Source organism: Ranitomeya variabilis, chromosome 2 (assembly GCF_051348905.1).
Source record: "Ranitomeya variabilis isolate aRanVar5 chromosome 2, aRanVar5.hap1, whole genome shotgun sequence".
Classification (NCBI taxonomy): Eukaryota; Metazoa; Chordata; class Amphibia; order Anura; family Dendrobatidae; genus Ranitomeya; species Ranitomeya variabilis.
Genome location: NC_135233.1, coordinates 638,958,167 through 638,977,966, shown reverse-complemented (window position 1 = coordinate 638,977,966; position 19,800 = coordinate 638,958,167). Strand labels below are relative to the sequence as shown.

General features: G+C 46.0%; 1 protein-coding gene across 1 annotated transcript in view; it reads left to right on the top strand.

The window, feature by feature from the left end:
• Positions 1–19,800, top strand: part of CCR6 (C-C motif chemokine receptor 6) — a 132,466-nt gene that overhangs the window by 21,758 nt on the left and 90,908 nt on the right. Inside the window, exon 2 of the mRNA XM_077292791.1 lies at positions 14,224–14,300. The gene's annotated coding sequence lies outside the window, so the exon portion shown is untranslated. The remainder of the gene's footprint in view (positions 1–14,223; positions 14,301–19,800) is intronic.

Sequence of the window (19,800 nt, the reverse complement as noted above, 5' to 3'; positions counted from 1 at the left end):
GAGCTCTGTACTAGGTATACAGTGTATAGTGCGTGGAGTGTTAGTGTAACATCCCTGCCGGCATCACTGCATGGCTTCCCATCTCCCCTCTTACTCACCACTCCAAGCCATGCTGTGAGTTCTGTCCTCCGCCGGCTCCATGCTCTGGGCCTCTTGTCCTTGCTTGTTGCATACCTCCTGGCTGTATGCTTAGGACGACGGCCCCGGCATTTCCTGTTTCTTATAGTGACTGTGTGCACCTTTCTAAGGTGTCCCCGGCCAATTGCTAAGAGGTATCAGGTACTTAAGGCATTCCCACCCCCTAGGGGAATTTTCGCCTGAGCAATGTATTTCCTCAGTTAGTGTCTTGCTGCTGAGGTGCCAGGTTTTGTTTTGCTTTGTCTCTCGTTTCCCAGTGGGGCTTTGTACTCTGGCCTGTACCTGTGTCCTGTATCTCTCGTGTCAGCCACCCAGAGGGGCTCTGTACCCTGGTCTGAGTCCTTGTTTCTGAGCCTTGTCCCGTTCCTGACCCTGTCTGAACTTAGTCCTACACCTGTGTCTGTTTGTATCCCTGTCTTTAGCCTTTCCTATTCTGTTGAGTGTTTCCTTGTGTTCACTCCATCTGTTCTTGGCTTCGCATCCTGCGGCTCTGCTCTTAGGTCCACCTCCTGTGGCTCTGCTCTTGGCTCCGCCTCCTGCAGCTCTGCTCTTTGCTCCACCTCCTGCGGCTCTGCTCTGCCTCCTGCGGCTCTGCTTTTTGCTCCGCCTTTTGCGGCTTTGCTCTTTGCTCCGCCTCCTGTGGCTCTGCTCCACCTCCGGTAGCTCTGTTTTTCTCCGCCTCCTGCAGCTTTTCTTTGCTTTGCCTCCTTTGGTTGTGCTCTTTGCTCTGCCTCCTGCGGTTCTGCTCTTTGCTCCACCTCCTGTGGTTCTGCGCTACTCCTGTCTCACCTCCTGTGGGTCTGTCCTGCTCTCTGCATCATGCAGCTTTGCTTTTCCCCTGCTCCACGCCCTGTGTGTCCTTGTCCCTCCAGTCTGTACTGGTTCCTACCAGCTCCCTTATCCTACTCATTCCAGTCCGTGTTCCCGTATCTCCTGAAACAGTTTCATCCCTCCAGTCTGAACTGGTTCCTATCTGTTCCCTACTCGTACCTGCCTATATTCCTGTCCTACCCGAGCCAGTTTCAGTCCCACCAGCCGTGCCCGCCTGTCTGCCAGTGTCTCAGCCGTGCCAACCTGTCTGCCTGCCTGAGTGCCAGCCGTGCTCGCCTGCCTGCCAGAATACCAGCTGTGCCTGCTAGACGAGCCCGCCTGCCTGTCAGAGTACCAGTCGGGCCTATCTGTATTTGCTCGCACCTGTCTCTTGTGTTTTGTACCTCAGTGGGATGAGCTGCCACAGCCAGACACCGCCCTGGAGTGGTACCTAGCAGCTACCTGCCGCACAAGCCTGACCTCACCAACAGAGGCTCCAGTGAACACCAAGGTAGCTGCTTAGTCACGTCCCTTCAAGGGTAGTCTGGTTTGTGGCACAGTGGGGCCACAATGCCCTCGCTCATGCCACCCAGTCAGGGCATGAGCTTAACAGTTTGCTCAGGCCATGGTCCCTGCTGAATCCCATCATCTTTGCTCTTAGAGCAAGATGAACTTTTTCCCTGCCAGCGTGAGCAACTGGATAGTTTCTTTACCCGATCAGAAATACGGACCTTCACTGCACCACCCACAATCATAGTCCCAGCACATCTGATTTGCACTCCAAGAGTTGAGGAGATCCCAGCGGATCTGCCTAGTTATGATGGGGATCAAAAGCAGTGCTGTATGTTCTTAGAGCAGTGCTTGCGACACTTTAAATGGCATGCTCCCTATTTCACTACTGATCGGATAAAGGTGGGATTCTTAATTTCTTACCTAGTAGAAGATGCTTTGGAGTGGTTCAACCCCCTCTGGGAAGCAGGGGATCCCATCACCTCGAACCTTCCGGCCTTCCTGGTAGCCTTTTGTAAGGTCTTCAATGAGCCTACTTCAGCCTCTTCTGCAAAAGTCTTCCCCCCCAAACTTCCAGAGACAGACCAGATGTAAGAAACCTGTGAGGAAGCCATCACGTCCATCCACGACCGTCCAAAACCCACCTGTTCCTCAACCTGCAAATGCAGCTACCCAAGTAAAATCCAAGAAGACTGATAAAAGTGGGTTGGCAGAGCAGCAGCCTGAAACCAGTCTTGAGAAGGGAATGCGGTTTCGCTGCGTTAGTGAAGAACATCCTGACGGTCTCTGCCCTGAGAAGTCTATACTCCAGAACCTTGGGTCAGTAGGAGAGGCTGCCCTTGGTGAGAGTACTTCCTCTCCAATAAAGTCAACAACTGTCTTTATACCTTCTTGGTGCTTTGGTGTGTTAAAGCCGCCTGCCATACAGAGTTGGTGTGTGATCTCTGTTCTACAGCTGCAGAAACTGGTGAGGGTGTTGTCTGTTGATAGCTGAGCCCTACTTAAGAGCAGTCTAGTCCTGCAGGGACATCCACAGCTCCAAGTTGGAGCATTATACTCTAAGAAGTTTATCATCCACATGCTGTATCGTATTCCCATGGGTCATTCTGAGCCAAAGACTCTACCACCCATTTTGGTCTGGAGACCCAGTAAGGTGCTTCATTTGAAACTACAAGTTGTGAGAAGTGTCTGGTTCCCTTACGTCAAAGTCCGTCAGCAGTGTCGTCTTCTTCTAATGGTCTGCTAGTCGTCGAGTCAAGGTGTGCTGACGTCTCCAAAGATGGGGAAGCATTGACGTTCTCTCCACATATCCCCAACAGCTATACCAGTGACCTGTTCCAAGGAACATCCCTGTCTCTAGACCTTTTTCCTCTGGACAATGGGTAGAAAACGGATCCTGTGAAGGTACCTCCTATTTTTATATGGCCGTCTGTTAAAGTTGAAAAAATGGAGGCTTTCACGTCCCTGCTTTCCACCAACCAGGAGGAGGTGGCATTCTCTCCACTCATCTCCAGTGACTGGACCAGTGACCAGTACCCAGGGACATCCCTGACACTAGGGAATTTTTCTCAGGATATTAGGCAGAAGATGGATCTTGTAAGAGTACCTTCAGCTTCCTTGTGGCCGGTTGGTGAAGATACCAAGATGGAAGCTTTTAGGTCTCTGCTTTCTACCAACCAGGAGGAAGAGGTTCTGATAGTTTAATCTTCTTTGGTGGAATATGACCCTGTTGGGCACACAGAGACTTGGCACTCCGGGACTCCTGATATCATGCCTGCTTCATTCTTCCCTAAAGATGTCGTGTTTGGATGGACTGTGTGTGGTCCTATACTCCTCTTGCAGATCATCTTAGCGGGCTTGAGAAAGAGTGAGCGTAAAGGAGGGTACTGTAACATTCCTGCCAGCATTACTGCATGGCTTCCCATCTCCCCTCTTACTCACCACTCCAAGCCATGCTGTGAGTTCTGTCCTCTGCTGGCTCCATGCTCTGGGCTGCGTGTCCTTGCTTGTTGCATACCTCCTGGCTGTATGCTTAGGGCGGTGGCCCCGGCACTTCCCGCTTCTTATATTGACAGTGTGCACCTTCCTAAGGTGTCCCCGGACAATTGCCAAGAGGCATCAGGTACTTAAGGCATTCCCACCCCTAGGGGAATGCATGAGCAATGTATTTCCTCAGTTAGTGTCTTGCTGCTGAGGTGTCAGGTCCTGTCTTGCTTTGTCTCTCCTTTCTGCCACCCAGCGGAGCTCCATATCCTGGCCTGTACCTGTGTCCTGTGTCTTTTGTGTCAGCCACCCAGAGGGGCTACGTACCCTGGTCTGAGTCCTTGTTTCTGTGCCTTGTCCCATTCCTGATGCTGTCTGAACTTAGTCCTATACCTGGGACTGTTTATATCCCTGTCTGTAGCCTTTCCTATTCCGCCAAGTGTTTCCTTGTGTTCACTCCATCTGCTCTTGGCTCCACCTCCTGCGGTTCTGCTCTTGGCTCCGCCTACTGCGATTCTGCTTTTGGCTCTGCCTCCTGCGGCTATGCTCTTGGCTCTGCCTCCTGCGGCTCTGCTCTACTCCAGTCCTCTTGCGACTCTGTCCTGCTCTCTGCATCATGCGGCTTTGCTCTGCCCCTGCTCTGCACTCTGTGTGTCCTTGTCTCTCCTGTCTGAACTGGTTCCTATCTGTTCCCTACTCGTAGCTGCCTTTATTTCTGTCCTACCTGAACCAGTTCCAGTCCTGCTAGCCTGCCCACTTGCCTGCCAGAATGCCAGCCGTGCCCGCCTGCCAAAGTGCCCACCTGCCTGCCAGAGTACCAGTCGTGCTTATCCATACTTGCTCGCACCTGTCTCTTGTGTTTTGTCCCTCAGTAGCATCAGCTGCCACAGCCAGACACCGCCCTGGAGTGGCACCTGGCAGCCACCTGCCGCACAAGCCTGACCTCACTATCAAAGGCTCCAGTGAACACCAAGGTAGCTGCTTAGTCATGCCCCTTCCAGGGTAGTCTGGTTTGTGGCACAGTGGGGCCACAATCCTCTTGCTCATGCCACCCAGCCAGGGCATGAGCGTAACAGTTAGTGTACAGGTACTACAGTGATCACCAGTGACATTATACACAGGAGCTCTGTATATAGTCAGTGTACAGGTAGTACAGAGATCACCAGTAACATTATAGCCAGGAGCTTTTTATTTGGTGTCAGTGTACAGGTAATACAGAGATCACTGGTGATATTATACACAGGAGTTCTGTCTAGAGTGTCTTTCCATACTGGCCCCAGTTTCTCTCCATGCTGGCCCAGTGTCTCCCCATCCTGGCCCAGTGTCTTTCCATACTGCCCCAGTGTCTTTCCATACTGCCCCATGTCTCTCAATACTGCCCCAGTGTCTTTCCAATCTGCCCTCATGTCTCTCTGTCCTGGCCCTAGTGTCTCTCCATCTTGGCCCAGTGTCTCTCAATCCTGGCCCATAGTCTCATCACACTGCCCAGTGTCTCTACATACTGCCCCATGTCTCTCCTTACTGCCCCAGTGTATCTTCATACTGCCCCAGTGTCTCTCCATCCTGACCCTAGTGTTCCTCCACACTGCCCCAGTGTCTCTCTACACTGCCCCAGTGTCTCTCCATACTGCCCAATATCTCTCTATACTGCCCCAGTGTCTCTCCTTACTGGCCCAAGTGTCTCTCCATACTGCCCCAGTGTCTCTCCTTACTGCCCCAGTGTCTCTCCACTCTACCAAGTGTCTCTCCATCCTGGCCCTAGTGTTTCTCCATCCTGGCCCTAGTGTTTCTCCATCCTGGCCCTAGTGTCTCTCCACACTGCCCCAGTGTCTCTCCATACTGCCCGATGTCTCTCCATACTGCCCCTGTCACGGGGATACCACGACAGAAAGGTTCCAGAGACCCGCAGTGCTCTGGGCCTCGTTCACACACGGTAAACAGAAGCTCTTCTCCTGAATTCTGACCTGGCTGTCTTGTGCCAGCAGGGCAGGAATTAAACCTTGTTGCTGAAGTTGCTGAGAGCTTGGTCTCTCAGCTGAATTGGTTTTTGTAATCTCCTCTCCTATATAGACTCAGCTTTGACTACAACTGTTGTCAGTGATCAGTTCTGCTGCCTGGCTTGAAGTGGGAAGAAGCATGGTGTTAGGAGCTTGGAGGTTTATCTACAGAGATTGTTGTCTGCTGTTTTGGTTGCATGTTAAACCTGTTTTCCTTCCTAGTTTCTTTTTCCCCCTCTTCCCTTCTCTGTGTTTCCTCTGTGACTGTGTGAGCATTTGGTGAGTTTGAGATTTTAGTTACCTTGTCTGCATACCCTGTTTACTTGTCATATTAATACACTGGTGCAGTCCTCCTCCCTGGGGGGGAGAGGGGGCCACTGATAGGCCCTGCACAGGAGACAGGGATACGCTGGTGGTTCAGGCCTCCTAGCCATTATAGGTACGCCGTTCTGCCCCTTTATCACCATTAACGGCGTGACAGTATCACTGACCTATAAAATTTTCTTGGTCCAATATGGACCCCATTGCTGCTTAAGGCTAGTTTCACATTTGCGTTTAAATCCGCAGTGGTGGAAAAAAAGCATATAAACACGGCGTTTTTTAGAAGCATGCGGTATCGCATGCGGTTAAAAAAAAACGCCGCCTTTGTACGCGTTTATATGCGTTTTTCCTGTGTTTGCGTTTTTTTTCCCATGATGAGAAATTTCACAAGAGAAAAATCAAGATAACCAGACACCGCCAATGGGACTACAGAGGGCGTGTATTATGGGATCTCTATATATAGACCCTAGGGCTACTGAAATCTTAACAGTTTGCTACTGTATCCTGTGTCATGATGGATCTTCGAATGGAGAGCTTTTATTTCAACCTGGATTTAAGCATCAAGCTGTTTCTTGCCTGTGCTTTTGCTTGGGAGCAAGACAGAAATCGCGAAAGATGGAGAAGGAGACAACGTAGATATTTTTGGAGACACCCCATTATCGAATTACGTGAGAGCCGTGGAGCCTATCACACGCTGTATGCCGAGCTTAATGCCAACCCGGAGAAATTCCAGGAATACACAAGGATGTCGCAAGACTTGTTCTGGGATTTGATTGCTCGTGTCCAAGAAGCCATACAGCGACAGGACACCCAGCTCCGTAGAGCGATTCCACCAGAGGAACGTCTGCTGGTTACATTAAGGTACGTTCCAAATCTAAACCAATGACAGTCCAAATTTTGTGTTTTCTGACATATATATTTTGGGTATTTTCCTTTCTTTCTTTAGCGTAACCACACCATAAATAGAATAGAATATAATGTTTTTTGGGTTTGTTTTTCTTACAGATTTCTGGCAACCGGAGAGAGTTTATCATCCCTCCACTTCCAATACCAGCTTGGAATATCCACACTGTCCGGAAAAGTTGTGGACACCTGCCGGGCTTTGTGGAATGTACTCCGGGATGAGTTTATACCCCTACCCACCTTGGACATGTGGCTTGAAATTGCAAAAAAATTCTGGAGTGTGTGTGATTTCCCCAACTGTTTAGGAGCGGTGGATGGAAAGCACATCCGCATTATCAAACCTGCCAGAACAGGATCGGAGTATTTCAACTATAAAAAATATTTTTCTGTTGTGCTCATGGCAATAGCCGATGCTAACTGTCGCTTCATCGCCGTGGACATTGGAGCTTTTGGCTGTGGCAACGATTCCCAGACTTTCAAGAATTTGGATATGGGCCGCCGTGTGTATGGCAAAAATTTCAATTTTCCCCCGCCACAACCTCTCCCCAACACTCAAGGTCCACCGATGCCATTTGTTATGGTTGGGGATGAGGCCTTTCAGATGTGTGAAAACCGAACTGAAGCCCTATTCCAGTCGGGAATTGAACCACACTAGAAGGATCTTTAATAGTGTTGAGCGATACCTTCCGATATTTGAAAGTATCGGTATCAGAGTGTATCGGCCGATATCCGAAAAATATCGGATATCGCCGATACCGATACCCGATATCAATACAAGTCAATGGGACACAAATATCGGAAGTGATCCTGGATGGTTCCCAGGGTCTGACGGAGAGGAAACCCTCCTTCAGGCCCTGGGATCCATATTCATGTGTAAAATAAAGAATAATAAAAAAAAGGGATATACTCACCCTCTGACGCGCCCTGGTTGTAACCGCTGCAACCGGCAGCCTCCGTTCCTAAGAATGAGCGAGTGAAGGACCTTCGATGACATGGCGGCTTGTGATTGGTCGCGTGACCGCTCATGTGACCGCTCACGCGACCAATCACAAGACCGCGACATCATCGCAGGTCCTTCACTCGCTCATTCTTAGGAACGGAGGCTGCCGGTTGCAGCGGTTACAACCAGGGTGCGTCAGAGGGTGAGTATATCCCTATTTTTTATTTGTATTCTTTATTTTACACATGAATATGCATCCCGATCCCGATTCCCGATATCGCAAAAATATCGGAACTCGGTATCGGAATTCCGATACCGCAAATATCGGCCGATACCCGATACTTGCGGTATCGGAATGCTCAACACTAATCTTTAACTACAGACTGACCAGGGCCCGAAGAACAGTAGAGTGTACCTTTGACATTCTGGTCGCTAAATGGCGCATTTTTGCATCAGCCATAAATCTAAAAGTGGAAACAGTCGACGAGGTGGTCAAAGCCTGTGTGGTTCTGCACAATAATATAATGGCTAAGGAGCAACCCAACATTGAACTGGATGCGGTCAACTGCAGCAGTTGGTCACATGCGGGACCAATTTGCTTCCTTTTTTGATTCAGATATTGGACGTGTGTCATGGCAGGACAATGTTTTGTAAATGTCCTGTTGTAATTAGATCTGTACCAGTAATTTTCTGATATGAAAATAATATTTCTCATTAATAAACTTTAGTTTTGGTTGTGTTGACCGTGTCTCCTACGTTTTTCTTCTACAAACCAAGGCTGTCCTAAAACTGGCAGTATTTGGTCTGTATTTAATATCAGTATTTGTAATCCAAAACCAGGAGTGGGTGATAAAGGCAGAGGTGCTAGTTATTATGTTAATATCATAGTTTACCTCTAATTGTTCCACTCCTTGTTTTGGCTTACAAATACTGATATAAAACACTGGCCACATACTGCTAGTGTTATGGCAGCCATGTTGCTTTATTGGTAAGCTTGTTGACGTCATTGCATCCTGATTCTGTTCTGCTGTATCCATTGGACACAGACTGAAGAGACAATGACTGTCACACTAAAGAGATCTATACTCATCAAGTCAGGTGTCAGAAATAATGAATTCATCATGCACATATGCTTAACAGCCTCATTAATTCACTATTTCTGACACCTGTGCAGGTGAGCATAGATATGCAGTGTGTGACCACCATTGTCCCTTCAATTTGTGTGTAATAGATTATGTACAAAGAAGAGAAAATGGTGGTTATACAAGGCAGTTCTCTACTCACCAGGTCAGGTGTCCTAACTAATGAGTTTTTTGACACCTGACCTGTTCAGTAGAGTTCTGCACTGTATTTCCACCATTTTCTCTTCAGACTGCCACACTAGTTACAGACAAGAAGAGATTATGGAGATAATACATCTAATATTTTTGGGCCCACCTCATATCTGTATACTAAAGACACACAAAGCTGCATTTTTTTTTTTTATAACTACTGGAGATATGATGTGGCCCAAAAAGTAAGTGTGTGGCGAAGTTTCTTAGTTGGCGCACGGTGTGTGTTGCCGGCGGCAGAAGACACAATAAACCAAACATAATTGTGGCAAATCAAATTTTTTTTATTTTTTAACAACCAAAAAATGTATTTACTGCGCCGGCTTGGGGTAGAGTGATGTAAACGGGGGGTGTGAAGCACTGAGGCCTGGCTAACCGTGGACGACGCAGAGGTGGCAGGAGAAGGGGCAATGAAACTAGAAGGGTCTAGAAGTTCGGGGATGGGGCTTGACACATGAGAGGCTTGAGAAGCACTGGAAGGGTGAGACAAACCTGACATTACAGACACATTGGGAGGTGAAGGGGGAGGAATGCTAAGAGTCCTCTGTTTTTTTTTGTGTGGGTTTTTTTTGGTTTGCCTGGTTGTGGGAGGTCTTGGTGGTCTCATATGGTGTGGCGTGATGGTGGGTGACCTGTCAGGGTCCGGCTGCACTGTGTCAGAGTCCATAATGCTCGTAGAGCGTGCAGCCATGCCAGAGTCCATAGTGCTCGTAGAGCGTGCAGCCATGCCAGAGTCCATAGTGCTCGTAGAGCGTGCAGCCATGCCAGAGTCCATAGCGCTTGTAGAGCGGAAGGCCATGCCAGGGTCCTGCTGCATCGTGGTGGTGGCGGTACGGAAGGCCATGCCAGGGTCCTGCTGCATCGTGGTGGTGGAGGTACGGAAGGCTATGCCAGGGTCCTGCTGCATTGTGGTGGTGGCGGTACGGAAGGCCATGCCAGGGTCCTGCTGCATCATGGTGTCAGTGGAGGAGGTCCAAGCAGGAGCAGCGGTTGTCATGGTGGTGGCGGTGGGATGTCCATCTGCACTCGGCATGGTGGTGGTGCTGTAGAGGTGTCCGGCTATGGAAGGAATTAAGGTGGCCGTGCAGTGGGATGCAGCAGAGGTCGGCATTAAGGTCAATCGTGACAGTGAAGGCACAGGTGGATATGCCGCCACTGTCTGCTGGAAATTCCGACTCTGCTGCATAGCCTGCACGTAAGCAGCATTGCAGGCCTGCATGACACTCAGTTGGAGATCAGGAGTAAGGTGTTCCGACATGCCCTGCTCAATTTGGTTAAAAAAATGATGCGCTGGCCTCTGGAGGTCGGCTTTCACTTGATCAAGGCTTTTGCTGACCTCCTGGATACGTGCATTCAAGAGGCTAACATCCATTCGGTCATCCAAAGCCTTGATTGCTTTGTGTAAAACCGAGCTCAAGTGCAAAAATTCGGGCATGAGTGACCTGTCTGAAGCCCTCTGCCGCTGCCGGGAGGAGCCCAAAAGAAAAGGGGCAGTGGAAGAGGACTTCGAAAGGGGAAGACCTGATGGACCAGCTCCCTGGTCTCCAGTTAGTGTGGAATACCCACTTGCTGCTGCGCTGCTGGATGGCTGGGACGGGTCTGTGGCTGTCGGGTGAAGGACCGCTCCAGAACCTGGGCCAACAGTAATGCTGTATGTGCTGTGAAAAAAGGAAAAAGAAAATTCATACCAAAAATTAACCAGATGCAAAATCCTGTGGAATAGAAAAATACAGATTATGGCAATACAATACAACAACCTAATGCACGTGATAAATACTTATGTTCTCTGGGCAAGGACCAGTCTTAAAAATGCCAGAACTCGATGGTATTTGTATCTTCTGATCCTTGCTCCTGAACCACTGGAACACGGCTCTCTTGACGCAGGTCCTTGTTGAAGCGGTCCTTCATCGAACGCCAACGTGTTTTGACTTTGGCCACTGTTAAAAAAAATAAAAATTGTGGTCAGAAAAAGGACTTTTGGCCGTGCTCACACAACTGTCTGTGATGACAAAAACTCCTGAGAGTTTCTTTCATCACACACATTCGAGTGAGCACGGCCAAGGTCTCAATAAGATCATCCTCCCATTGTGAAACCTAAAAATTAAATAAAGTCATTAAAGTTTGCTCAATTAACATAAGGAAAAGAAAGAAAAATGATGCTGAGAAATGGCATGAATAGGAAAGTCAACATACAAAAGGATTCCAGAAGAAAAAAGTAAAGAAATACGAATGGAAAGAAAGGAAGATTCAAGAATATTACACTGAGGATACAGTAAACAGTCAGCCTTGTATACGTACCCGCTGCCGTCTTTCCCCTGGACCTTGACTCCGCTGCTCCTGCCCTGTCTCTGCCGCAGTAGAAAAAGAGCTCTAAAAAAAGAAAAATTCAAATTGTCACATGTGTAGATGTTACAGTGAATACTTACCAATCTGACGAGGCAAGTACTCACCACACTGACATGCTCGACTTCAGACGGCCCAGGAAGAAACTCCTCATGAGAAGAATCCGAAGAAGACATTCTGATGCATGTAGAAAGAAAGAAATGGCATAAATTAGGACATGTAGAGAAAAAAAATAGAAAATAAAGGCATTGGCTAGGATATACTCACATTGTTCAGAGGCTTGTTTTCTCAAAGGTGCTGTGGTCTGTATGCTCTGCTTGGCTGTCCGCTGTGGTCTGTCTGCTCTGCTTGGCTATCTGCTGAGAAGTGACCTGCAACTGTCCACACCCTCCCTTTATCACCTTGTATGTGGGGGGTGGCTTATCAGTGTCTAGACATGTTTTTCTCTTGTGGAATGCATGCGTTCATGAACGCAACCAAACGCATGTGCTTGTAAACGCATGCGATCATATAGACAGCAATGCGTTTTTTTGCTGCAAGCCTTGCGCAATCGACCGCATGTGTTTCCAGGCGGCAAATTGACACCTCTAAAAATTACTACATGTTGCATTTTCGCGCCAAGCCGCAAACGATGAAGCGACCCATGCGTCGTCAAACGCAGCAAAATGCAAACAAACAAAAACGCATGCGTCCCTAATGTTAAATATAGGAATACACAACGCATGCGGATATATGCGGTACAAACGCTGCGGACACAACCGCAAATGTGAAACCAGCCTTAGCTGGACAATTGCAGCAACTCAGTCTAGAGGTGGCTGACCTCCGCTCGGGCGGTTGTACAGTGCACTCCAGTGGCCACTGCAGGGGTTGCTACAACTCCACAAGCTTCGCTGGAGCCTAAAATTGCATTACCTGACAGGTTCTCTGGGGGTGCGACAAATTTGTTACATTCAGGGAGGCCTGTAAATTATACTTTAGGTTGCGTCCTCACACTTCAGGTTCAGAGGAGCAGAGGGTTGGAATTGTAGTATCGCTCCTACAGGGTGATCCCCAGGCCTGGGCTTTTTCACTTCCCGCTGACGCTTTGCCGTTACGGACTGTGGAGGAGTTTTTTCGAGCCTTAGGTCAAGTGTATGATGATCCTGACCGCGTCTCCCTCGCTGAGTCCACAATACGCCACCTTCAGCAGGGAGACCGGCCAGTAGAGGAGTACTGCTCTGAGTTTCGGAGATGGGCTACTGACACAAAGTGGAATGACCCTGCACTCCGCAGTCAATTTTATCAGGGACTATCTGATAAGATAAAAGATGCCTTCGCCCTACAGGAGACACCAACCACACTGGAGGCAGCTATGTCTCTAGCAATGCATGTGGACCGCTGCCTGCGCCAGAGACTTAATGAATCGCCGCTATTCAAGGGTAACTCAGATTTGGACTTACCAGAACCTGAGTCTCTAGGGGAACCTATGCAGTTGGGTGGCGCTTCTCGTTCTAAGGGGGCTGCAGTAGTACGACGTAAGGGAGGTGCATGTTTTTTTTGTGGCAGAAGGGGTCATTATGCGAATGTGTCTCCAATGCCTCTCCATACTACCCCGGTGTCTCTCCATGGTCCCTCATTGTCTCTCCATACTGCTCGTGTGTCTCTCGTCTCCGGGCCCCCTCTGCTCACTAGACCCCATATGTCAGTAAGACCTGATGGTGCCCCTGATTATCCGTTCTATATTACTATATAGGAAGGACTACTACATCTGTTTGTTAGGGGTATTAAACCTTTGTTTTTGGTAGGGGGCAGAAAGACTCCAACCTCATTGTGCTGTGAAATCTGAGTATATTCTGCAGTTTTGTAAAATACCGATATGACATCTACTACATTGCCAGTACTCAAAAGGTATTACTATGTGTTATTTGTGGTGTTAAAAATGACTGAAGCAAAATGTGCCTTTAATTTTGGCCACCATTACTTTTTATTTTATGGTTGTGAAAGGGGCATGTAATTGGGTGTGCTCTGCAGAAAGATCCATGGCTTCCTTTACATAACAGGAAACCTGATAAAAATTTGAATCCCACCTATGACTTCTTCCAAATAGCCCATGCAGTGATGTTTCTTTTTGTTATATGAGAAGTATATTGGGGGTCTTCTCTACCCACATCCAGGAGTAGGTCGGTCCATATACCATGTTGGTTCATTATCTCTCCCCACTACATCGTGTCTGATTTTCTCTATGTGCATTTGATTGCAGGCCTCATAAGCGATGCTACTCTCTATATGTATACTCTCTATATGTATATGCTTTGGCCACATACTATAACTATTTATTTTGTTATGTTAGCCGCTAGATCTCTCTGCTAATGCACATATGTAACTATAAGAAGGTGAATTAAATTGTAGAGATACTGTATTTATTTATAATATATGGGAATTGCTTTTTCTATTATGTACCCCCAGTGAGGGATTGATTTACTATAGCTGTTACTGTGAAACCCCTTTGGGATCACATATTTTGCACTATTGGCACTTTATATATATTCCCAGTATCTAGTGTTATACATTGATCCGTCATGATATTTTTGGTCCTTTAGCCTACATGCGGTATTGTATTATCCTTTGAGAGATATTAATCTGATACTATCTATTCTGCTACATATATAGTTTCAATGCAATATGAAGTGGCTGGTATAATAGTCCTGCTATTATTTTCACCTGTATGTGGTACTAGGTTGCTGTCTTTTTCCTTTTTCATTGCGTCCTTTATATATTATTGTCATCTGTTGTTTGAACATAATTTTTAGAATATTTTTTCAATAAATTTTCCATATTTTTTTTTTTTTTTATCTTTTATCTCCAAGTACCTTTACATGACTTTTTTGTTCTCTTTGGGTTTTTGTAGATCACAGCATTGAAGACCTCATTATAGTGTAATAAATTGCATTATGTCTTCTTTTTTTAGGGACTTAACTAATAAAGCAAAAGAAGGTTCTCAGAAGCTATAATTTTCAGCAACAATTTAAAGATATTTAATTTACGGTAAGATACTTCTTGAAAGATATGATCTTTGGCTCAATAATGTATAACTGCAGTCTTGAGTTATTTGTGTCTTCAATGATAAATGAGAACAATGTGGCTGTAAGAAAACCAAAGAACATTTGTTCTGAATTCTAAGTGTGTCATAGTCTGCCTTGGTAGACACAATCTGGAACAAGCTTACGTTTGGAAACACAATTGTGGTTAACATAGAAGGGCAGATTCTTACATATGAAAGTATGGTTAACATTATCAATCTTTGACATTAACTGCTCATGACAGTACTTTCATACATTTTACTTTATAAAACAGGAACTTGTAAGCCAACACACTGCAAATAAGCTACACAATAGTCCATGTATGGGAGTGATGTACATTTTATTGAATATCACAGCACTGCTGATTAATCCCTTTGTACCCCAAGCTTGTTTTCACCTTCATGACCAGGACAAATTTTACAATTCTGACCAGTGTCACTTTATTATTATTATTATTTATTATTATTAGTATTATTATTTATTGTTATAGCGCCATTTACTCCATGGCGCTTTACATGTGAGGAGGGGTATACATAATAAAAACAAGTACAATAATCTTAAACAATACAAGTCATAACTGGTACAGGAGGAGAGAGGACCCTGCCAGCGAGGGCTCACAATCTACAAGGGATGGGTGAGAATACAGTAGGCGAGGGTAGAGCTGGTTTTACAGCGGTTTGGTCGATCGGTGGTTACTGCAGGTTGTAGACTTGTCGGAAGAGGTGGGTCTTCGGGCTCTTTTTGAAGGTTTCGATGGTAGGCGAGAGTCTGATGTGTTGTGGTAGAGGGTTCCAGAGTAGGGGTGATACGTGAGAGAAATCTTGTATACGATTGTGGGAAGAGGAGATAAGAGGGGAGTAGAGAAGGAGATCTTGTGAGGATCGGAGGTTGCGTGCAGGAAAGTACCGGGAGATGAGGTCACAGATGTATGGAGGAGACAGGTTGTAGATGGCTTTGTATGCCATGGTTAGGGTTTTGTACTGGAGTCTCTGGGCAATGGGGAGCCAGTGAAGGGATTGACAGAGGGGAGAGGCCGGGGAATAGCGGGGGGACAGGTGGATTAGTCGGGCAGCAGAGTTTAGAATAGATTGGGGGGGGTGCGAGAGTGTTTATGTGGTAATAACTCTGAAATGCTTTGACGGATCCCATTGATTCTGATTTTTTTTTTCTAGCCATATTGTACTTCATGATAGTGTTAAAATTTCTTCGATACGACTTGACTCTATTTGTGAAAAAAGGAAATTTGGGGAAAATTTTAAAATGTTCAATCTTTCAATTTCTATGCCCGAGAGTTATGTCACACAAAATAGTTACTGAATACAATTTCCACAAGTCTACTTTGCATAAGCACAATTTTTTAAACATTTTTTTTGTTAGGAAATTAGAAGGGTTAAAAGTTGATCATTGTTTTCCAACAAAATTTACAAAACCATATTTTCAGGGACCACATCACATTGGAAGTCACTTTGAAGGGCCTGTATGACAGAAAATACCCAAAAGTGACACCATTCTAAAAAAAACTGCACCTCTCAAAGTGTTCAAAACCACATTCAAGAACTTTATTAACCCTTCAGGTGCTTCACAGGAATTATTAGAATGTGGAAGTGAAAAATTAACATTTAACTTTTTTTTTACCAAAATGTTAATGTAGACCCAAATTTTTTAATTTTCACAAGGCAAACTTTTTTTTGTGCAATTTCTACTGATCATGACGATACCCAATAAAAGGGGGAATACCACTGTTTGGGCACATGGCAGGGCTCTGAAGGGAAGCAGCACCATTTGACTTTTTGAATGTAAAATTTGCTGAAATAATTAGCTGATGCCATGTCGCATTTGTAAAGTCCCTTATGTGCCTAAACAGTGGAAACCGCCCACAAGTGACGTCATTTTGAAACTAGACCACTCAGTGAACTTGTCTAGATGTGTGGTGAGCCCCTTGAAGCACCAGGTGCTTCACAGAAGTTTATAACATTGAGCCATGAAAACTTATAAAATCTCATTTTTCCCACAAAAATATTTTTAGCCCCAAATTTTACATTTTCACAAGGATAACAGGAGAAATTGCACCATATAATTTGTTGTGCAATTTCTTGTGAGCAAGCCAATACCTCATATGTGGAAAAAACTACTGTTTTGGCGCACAGCAATGCTCGGAAGGAGAGGAGTGCCATTTGACTTTTTTAATGCAAACTTTTCTGGTATAATTAGAGGATGCCATGTTACATTTGGAGAGCCCTGGATGGGCTTGAACAGTGGAAACTTCCCAGAAGTGACACTATTTTAGAAACTAGACCCCTCAAGGAACTTATCTAGATGTGTGATGTGCACCTTGAGCCATAAAAAAAAAAATAATAAAATTCCCACAAAAATGTTACTTTTGCCCCAATTTTTTTCATTTTCATGAGGGTAACAGGACAAAATAGACACTAAAAATGATTGTGCAATTTCTTCAATGGGGTGCAATGATACCCCATGTGTGGTCGAACAAAATACTTTTGAGGTACAGTGCAAAGATCAGAAGAGAAAAATGCCATATTGTTGTTCAGACTTTGTTGGACTGGTTTGAGGGTGCCATGTCAGATTTGTAGAGTCCCTTTGGTGCCAGAACAGCAATTCCTCCATAAATGACCCCATTTTACAAACTACACTGCTCAGGTTTAGAAGATTTCCTGATCCTATCAACGCGATTACTGACATAGACATAGCAGCGTTTTCACTGGTTGTATATATAGCCCAGAAAAACCTTGCTGTCTGTGTTGAATCTTGTGTCATCCACGTGAATAGCTAGGTCGCTCTGTATGAAATCTGCTAGCACAGCCCCACAGAGTTCTGGGTATGGCGTGCTAGGGTTTAGAAGCCAATTTAGCCTTTCCAAATAGAAATCCAACATGTGCTTCTTTGTTAGAGTCTATAATCTTCAAATAAGCAACAGCTGCAATAGCTCCATTAGAGGCATCAGTGAATATATGGATCTTTGTTTTCACTCGTAGCAAGGATTGCTGGAGTGTAACAAAGTGGTATGTGGATCTTATCCAAGAGATTCATTCCATAACTTTCACTTTAGTTGTTTTTCAGCAGGGAGTGGTACGTCCCAGTCCTTATTAAAGATGAGCCACCTCCCTAGTGTTCGGGTTCGGTTCGTCGAACAGGGAGATGTTCGCCGAACTGTTCGTCGAACTGTTCGACGAACACCGTCGAACCCCATTGAAACCAATGGCAGGCAAACACAAACACATACAAACACATGGAAAACACATAGAAACACATAGAAAACACCTTAAAAGGTGTCCAAAAGCTGACAAACTGCTCAGAAGACACAACAAACACATGAAAAAGTCACAACTACACATAGTCATGCGAAAAGAAAAGAGGTGGAGGAGTAAAAGGAGGAGGAGACACAGATATAGGCATGTCATGTCCTTCTAAAGTTAAGAAAGGCTGGAGTAAAAATCTAAACTCACTCTACCAACACCCAGACGTCTTGACAAAAAAAAAAAGAAATATCTTTAGGTAGAATGGCCATTCAGAACACTTTCCTTAGAAGACGTAGTGGTACCCCCCTTGGGAGTTGTGCCAAAAAATGAACCCAATACATTCAGACTAATCCACCATTTGTCATATCCAAGGGGCAGGTCAGTAAACGACAACATTGACGCGGAACCAAGTACAGTACTATGTACTGTACCTCCTTTGATGAGGCAATCAGGTGGGTCAAGAAGTTGGGAAGGGGCACCCTAATGGCCAAAACAGACATTGAGGGGGCGTTCCGGTTACTACCTGTGCCTCCGAATAGTGTCCTCCCATTGGGCTGCTTCTATGAAGGCGCATACTACATAGATCGCTGTTTGCCCATGGGGTGCTCCATATCCTGCTCACTATTTGAGGTGTTTAGTTGCTTCCTCGAATGTGTCGTCATGGACGTTTGTAAGGCGGCACATATTATCCATTACCTCAACGACTTCTTATGCCTGGGACCAAAAGATTCGCCACAGTGTGAAAACACGTGGTAGTCCACCTGTGAGAAGGAGAGAGCTGGAGGGAGAGTGGACACCCCAGAGCCGAGGGCTTAGATTGAGAAAGAAGGCGGCATAGCTTGTTTCATAGGTGGGGTACTCTGCTGAGTAGCACAAAATGCTATTAGGTACAAAATGATTTCCTGGGCTAGATCAGTTAAAAATTAGTAATTAGATCAACAGGTGATGTAGCTTGCTTCATGGGTGGGGTACGCTGCTGAGTAGCACTAAATTCTACTAGGCCCAAAAGGATTTCCTGGGCTAGATGCCGTTACAAAATAGTAGTTAGGTAAACAGGTGGTGTAGCTTGCTTCATGGGTGGGGTACGCTGCTGAGTAGCACTAAATTCTACTAGATCCAAAAGGATTTCCTGGGCTAGATGCCGTTACAAAATAGTAGTTAGGTAAACAGGCGGTGTAGCTTGCTTCATGGGTGAAGTACGCTGCTGAGTAGCACCAAATTCTACTAGGCCCCAAAGGATTTCCTGGGCCAGATGCTGTTAAAAATAGTACTTAGGTAAACAGGCGGTGGGTGGCTGGGCTACTCTGCTGACTAGCAGACACTGAAGCTTTGGAGCATACCTCTGAATCCCAGGCCATAGTATGAGTAAACAACTCTGCAACGACCCCACCCACCTGGAATTGATGAGGGCAACGTCATGTAAAACTCAGCAAGGAGACTAAATCAAAGAGTCTCCATTTTTTCCAAAAATTCATCCACAGACACCACTTAAGTGGCATCAATTTCGCCAGAGTTATTTAAAACGGTTGGTGAGGTGATTTTCAAAAAACATCAAGCTTTTAGTCTCCCCAAGATGACACAGGGGTAGAAAAGTCCTTGCGGATCCAGGATTTGTTCATCTTGATGAACATTAGTCTGTCTACATTGTCACTGGACAGCCACGTGCGCTTATCTGTCAGCACACCACCAGCAGCGCTGAACACACGTTCAGAGAGAACGCTGGCTGCGGGGCACGACAAGATTTCCAAGGCGTGAGTGGCGAGCTCAGGCCATTTTTAAAGATTGGAAGCCCAAAATGAGCAAGGGTCCAGTTCCACAGTCATGGCATCGATGTTAACTTGGAGATACTCTTGTACCATCCTCTCTAGGCGTTGGCTGTGCGTCAGACTTCTTGTCTCCTGTGGCCTTGCAAAGGATGGTCTAAAAAAATCTTGAAACGATTGGAAAAAATTGCTGTTACCATCAGATACGATGTTACTGTTACGGTTTGAGTGATGACTCGATAGTCCCACAGTTGGCAAGTTAGAACTCAGAGATTCACTATGTGCACCACTAGTGTTTTGTGGAAAAGCAGATGTTAGATTCTGTCACAGTCTCTGCTGATACTCCTGCATGCATGAATCCCTTTCTATGGCAGGAGTTATTTCGCCAAATTTGCTTTTGTACCGGGGATCTAAGAGTGCGGCAACCCAGTAGTCAGCATTACTT